Source organism: Lissotriton vulgaris, chromosome 3_1 (assembly GCF_964263255.1).
Source record: "Lissotriton vulgaris chromosome 3_1, aLisVul1.2, whole genome shotgun sequence".
Lineage (NCBI taxonomy): Eukaryota > Metazoa > Chordata > Amphibia > Caudata > Salamandridae > Lissotriton > Lissotriton vulgaris.
In genome coordinates, this window is record NC_141689.1 from 1,844,282,886 (window position 1) to 1,844,289,446 (window position 6,561).

The 6,561-nt window shown below is 34.3% G+C and overlaps 1 pseudogene; it reads right to left on the reverse strand.

Moving 5' to 3' along the window:
* Nucleotides 1-3,084: 3,084 nt before the first annotated feature.
* LOC147728526 (uncharacterized) lies at nucleotides 3,085-4,500 on the reverse strand (annotated as a pseudogene).
* Between the last annotated feature and the right edge of the window lie 2,061 nt (nucleotides 4,501-6,561).

The following is a 6,561-nucleotide window of genomic DNA, read 5'->3' on the forward strand; positions in this document are numbered from 1 at the left end:
AATTTAATTAGAAGAATTAATACTCAGGTATCCTTTATGAATATGTATTTGTTTTAACTATATATAATTTCTCATTATTATTTAATTTTTAATTTTCAAAATATTAAAATGTAATGTTTAATATTAGAAATTTTATTTATTTTAAAATAAAATAATACTCAGGTATTTATATTTATTTTTCAAAAATATTTTAATAAATAATACTCTGGTAAATTTTTAAGTAGAAAATAGAGATTTTATTCATTATACAATTATTATTAATTTTCTGAAGGAAAATAAGGTTAATATCAATTAAGTATCAAAATGTTTTAAATATTTTAAATATTTTGAAATTTTTAAAAAGGTTAGAAATATTATAAGAAGCATTTTTAGTAAATTTCCCACGGTTTTACATTGATTCTAAGGGTGGGCATAAAATCCGTTTCGCGGGCGAATTTGCGGATTTTCCGCGGTAAAATCCGCGAATCAGCGGGGACGAATTTTCAGCCAAGCAAGGGTTACAGCAGCAGGTGCAAAAGTTGAACCTAATTTCTTTGTAACCTTTTACAAAAGGGTTACAAACAAATTAACTTCAACTTGGACACCTGCTGCTAATTGCTTCCTGGCGCCTCGTTGCCTACTTGCAACTATTCTCTGACCCTGCTCTGACCCTTGAAGCAGGGTCAGAGAATAGTTGCAAGTAGGCAACGAGGCACCTGTCCAAGGAATTAAACCTCATCAGGAAGCACTTACAGATATAAAAAACAGGAAGAAGGTAGAGGATGGCAAATACACCCATTTTGAGTTGTCAGGAGGGGTTAAACTAAAAGAGACCTTTACAGCACAATTTTCATATGCATTTTGCTAAAAATAAAAAGCTGTATGTTCTGTAGGGGCAACTCAGGAATCTGGCCCTTCAGAGATCCGGCCTCTCTTTCTTTCTCTCGTTCTCTCTCTCCCTCTCTCTTTCTCTCTATCTATCTATCTATCTATCTATCTATCTATCTATCTATCTATCTATCTATCTATCTATCTCTCTCTCCCTCTCCCATAAACGACTCCATGGGTAACTTCGCTATGCAAGCGGCTCGCGAAGACGCAAAAAGCCCCGCGAACATGCAAAAAACCCTGCGAACACGCAAAAAACCCCGCGAACACGCAAAAAACCAAAATTCCGCAAATTCGGGAATTTTGCGGATCACAAATTCGCAAATCCCCAAATTCGCGGATCGCGAATTCGCAAAATTCGCCCATGCTTATTTGATTCCAATGGATGGTTTAGTCCTTCATTTATTTCAATGACTACTCTATAGTAATCCGCGGAACTGAATAGCAAGGTCGAAAAAGAACAGAAGAAGGAGGGAGAAGATGGAAACAAGACTAGCATACTGGTAAGTGATATTAAACATAATTTATAGTACTCAAAATATTATTTTTAAAGTAACAATAATAAAAAAAAAGTGGAAAGACCATGATGTTATTGTTTTAGTTTGATTTATTTTATTTAAAAAATGTCAAAAATAAATATACATTTTTATTAACATTTTCCATATTTTTGTAACATTTTATGTTTAGAAAAAATATTTTTACAAAATATTAACTTAAGTAGAATAAATGTTTAGTAAATAGTCCTTTTTTTATCTTGGTTGATTTTGATCACGTCGTTACTTTAACGTCGACGTAAGCGGCTATCTTGGATTGCATCGATTGCTGGAAGCAGCTGGAAGCTGATCTGCGCAAAGGTAGGAAACTTAAATAACTTTATTTAAAGTAAAAAAAAGAAAAAAATGTATATATATTGTAATGAAAGGATAAGGAGAGGTTGCGGATGTTAAAAAAAGTTGTATAGTGTTTGTTTTAAGCATGTCGCTGAACATTTTACTTGTATATGCCTTCGTCGGGTCATGTTACGATTAAAGTAATGGGTAAAGATGGAAAAATAACAGTGTTTAATTATTAGAAAACATTTTGAACGTTTAATGTTTTTTGTAGAGATAGAAATGTATTGCTATTGAAGTTTTGTAGAAGAGAAATAGGATATTTTTGTTATTTTTCCAAATGATTGCTTTTGGCTTTGTTGGTAATAAAGAAAACTGGTTTTTTGAATTGCAAGAGGAAAAAAAGAAGGGAAATGCATTTAGATTAAATTGTTGTACTTTTCGTTTTTGAGGTTTGATTGGTTGCATAGGCCAGGAATTAAAGGAATTTTTTTGCGTGTTGTTTCTTGGAAAAACTGGAATTAGATACAATATGATTTAGTTAGCGGGAAAAAATCCAGTTAGGATGTGATGTTTCATAACCTTAAAAATTAATTTACAGGTTGGGAACGTCACATTTTGCTGCAAGGGATTTTTGGAAAAAAGAAGAATGCAAAAGGATTCGGTTAACGAAGATGGATTTGTTTTCAAGAACGTAATTTTTCTGTTTGAAAATGTACAGAAAAAAGAAAAAAAATTTAAACAATTATGTTATGGATATGGATGTATTTTATGGCACATACATTATTTTTTTACTTGTAAAGAAGAATGCATTACTCAGGAAATGCATTAAATTATCGATTTAAAAATAAAACATTGAAAAAGTATCGATTTGATAAACAGTAATAGAAAAATATTCTGATAAGTTTTGCAGATTTTTGGAGGTATAAATTTAAGAGATTACAACATTTCACAATTGGAAAAAATATGCCAAATACTTAAAAAAAACCTTTATCAAAAAACTAGTTTTTTTAAAATTAATTTCAAGCAAGCATCACTTTGGAAAAAATAAGTGGTGAGGAAGAAAATGATATTTTTGATGGAACGTTCAAAATGATTTCAAAAGTAAATATATTCCATTTTAAATGCAATGGATAAAAATATGTTATTTTAAAATTAAAGAAGGAGAAGAGTGACTTATTTTTGGATTGTAAGTTTTTTTGGGGAAAAAATTACTAATGGATTTGTCTACATTTGAAAATGGTGGAACAGAAAAAAAGAAGACTTCTTATGGTAAGGGAACCCGCCGAAAATTAATTTTAAAAATGTTTTACAAAAATGCCAATTGAATTAAATGTGAAAAAAATAATTTAAGGCCAAAGCAGGAAAGTAAGTTTGTGAGAATTGATTAGAAATGTAATATGTTAGCAACATTTTCCAGGTAGTCTAATGCCACACTCAACGAAAATTGTTGAAGTACTGTCAATAGTCTCTCGGACATCTCCTTAGCTTGTTTAGAAGGTCGTGGATTTCGGCTACCTGTTAATGCTTGTGCAAGTCTCATTTCTTGAAAACTTTGCTCCTTCTTCAAAGTTTTCAGAAAAGAGTAGAAATTTGGATGATGTTTCCCAATTGTATGACTGAAGGAGTTGTGTCATCCCTCTATGGCATTGTTTGTTTTAGCACCTCCTTCCAAGCAGGTTGAGTAGCAGTTCCACCACTCCACATGGAAACGTGGCTTCCTCCTGCGACCCGTTCTGCTTAGATGCCCAATCCATGTGTCCTCAAAGTAATTTAACAAGGGTGCCAATTTTTCTTCATTTTCAACATAATATTCTGATTCAGAAATTGCAGTGTAGTACTCGTCTACACTTTCAGGAGGTACAAAACAAAGTGCTGTTAGTTTCTTTAATTCTACTTGTAGTTTGCTATCTGAGCGGTAATCTGAAACCAGGGATGTTTTTGGTAATTTACGCCAATATGCCTGGGAAAAATGAAAAAAACATCCCTGAATTTGGGTATCCACGTACATTTTGTTGATCACATTGATCATAGTCAATTCGAAATCCATAATGATTTTCCTAGGACTTTTCCCGGATGTTTTCTCTTTAATCACTGTCAAAAATTCAGTGTAGGTTGCAGATTGCTTATCTGGTAGCAAACTATACACTAAGGGAACTATATTTTTGTTAATCTCTGCATGAATGCTGTAAATTTGGGTAAAGGGATGGGGCGTACATTTAAACGTCCCATCCATCATCCAAATTTCAGTATTCTCTAACTTAAAAAGGTTGCGGGGAGTGCTAAATATTAGAATACGTTTAAGAGGGTTTTGGTTGTCATAGAGTAAGAAAGGTTCATTAGAGAAAGATAGAATAAGTTCATGAGGAATAATTATGTCTGCAAAAGTTTGAGGGGTAACTGTGTGAGTGTTACTTGCCTGCTTTTTACGTTGAATAATTCTACGCAAATTGGGTATAGTAGGCATATTACAAGCAATATGACCAGGGACATGCTGTGCAACCTCTCTTAAAATTCTACCAGGAGTTTCATTGGAGGTGGATGCAATATCTTTCATTTTGTTTATTGTTTCACGTATTTCTATCTCCATTGCAGAGGCAGAGTGGTTATGTTCAGTTGTTTTTATTACGTTGTCACCAACAGTAACCGCTCTGCCGCTGCAACGGGAAGAATTTTATTGCACACACCTCCAATGTCTCCTTGGTTCACTTATCCTTTCATTACAATATATATATCCACAATGTTTGAGAAGTCTGTTTCCTTTCCTGGATTTAGTGTAAGATGCTGTGGCCTGGCTTGACATTATCTGTTGAAAAAATGAAATGGGAAAAAAAAATTACTATGTTTTTCTATGTCTTTGTTTTATCTTTTAGAAATGTATATTTATTTTCTTATTTATACAAGTTTATGGAGTTAGAATAGTAAGTGGCACCCCTACACTATCCAGCACTTACCCTACTGATGCACTTTCCTGGAGTTAGAATAGTAAGTGGCACCTCTACACTATCCAGCACTTACTCTACTGATGCACTTTCCTGGAGTTAGAATACTAAGTGGCACCCCTACAGTATCCAGCACTTACTCTACTGATGCACTTTCCTGGAGTTAGAATACTAAGTGGCATCCCTGCACTATCCAGTACTTACCCTACTGATGCACTTTCCTGGAGTTAGAATAGTAAGTGGCACTCCTACACTATCCAGCACTTACCCTACTGATGCACTTTCCTGGAGTTAGAACAGTAAGTGGCACCCCTACACTATCCAGCACTTACCCTAATGATGCTGTTTCCTGGAGTTAGAATAGTAAGTGGCAACCCTACACTATCCAGCACTTACCCTACTGATGCACTTTCCTGGAGTTGGAATAGTAAGTGGCACCCCTACACTATCCAGCACTTACCCTACTGATGCACCTTCCTGGAGTTAGAATAGTTTGTGATACCTCTAAAAATTTCATCACTTACTCTACTGAGGCTCTTTCTTTGCTTTTTACAAACTTTTCAAATCAACTTTTGCTATTTATTTTGCGGATTACATGTGTTTATATTTATAAATTACCTTTGGTTTTTGGAGTTTGCTTCTTTGTCTTCTTCCTGGTCTTCTGACTTGTCTTTGTTTGGGCTTCTTTGTTGATTGCTCTTTCGAGTTTTGCTTTTCTGGTTTGGCTCTAGAAAAACAATTGGAGAATGTTTTATATGTATTCGAAATGTTTCATGTTAATTTACTTTTTAAAGTTTTTGATGGTGTGCAAAATTACAACATTATTGTGTTTTAATTTAATTTTAAACACTGTATTATCACTGTTTGAATTTTTACCAACTGCCTCATCTTTCTAGAATTAGAATACTCATTGGCACCCCTACACTATCCAGCACTTACCCTAATGATGCTCTTTCCTGGAGTTAGGATAGTAATTGGCACCCCTACACTATCCAGCACTTACCCTACTGATGCACTTTCCTGGAGTTAGAATACTAAGTGGCACCCCTACCCTAACCAGCACTTACCCTACTGATGCACTTTCCTGGAATTAGAATACTCAGTGGCACCCCTACACTAGCCAGCTATTAACCTACTGATGCATTTTCCTGGAGTTAGAATAGTAATTAGCACCCCTTTACTATTCAGCATTTACCCTACTAATGCACTTTCCTGGATTTATATTAGTAAGTGGCACCTCTACACTATCCAGCACTTACCTTACTGATGCACCTTTTTGGAGTTAGGATAGTAATTGGCACCCCTACACTATCCAGCACTTACCCTACTGATGCACTTTCCTGGAGTTTGAATAGTAAGTGGCACCCCTACACTATCCAGCACTTACCCTACTGATGCACCTTCCTGGAGTTAGAATAGTAAGTGATACCTCTAAAAATTTCATCACTTACCCTACTGAGGCTCTTTCTTTGCTTTTTAAAAACTTTTCAAATTAACTTTTGCTATTTATTTTGCGGATTAGATGTGTTTATATTTATAAATTACCTTTGGTTTTTGGAGTTTGCTTCTTTGTCTTCTTCCTGGTCTTCTGACTTGTTTTTGTTTGGGCTTCTTTGTTGATTTCTCTTTCGAGTTTTGCTTTTCTGGTTTGGCTCTAGAAAAACAATTGGAGAATGTTTTATATGTATTCGAAATGTTTCATGTTAATTTAATTTTTGAAGTTTTTGATGATGTGTAAAATTACTACATTATTGTGTTTTAATGTAATTTTAAACACTGTATTATCACTGTTTCAATTTTTCCGAACTGCCTCATCTTTCTGGAATTAGAATAGTAAGTGGCACCTCTACACTATCCAGCACTTACCCTACTGATGCACTTTCCTGGACTTTGAATAGTAAGTGGCAACCCTACAGTATCCA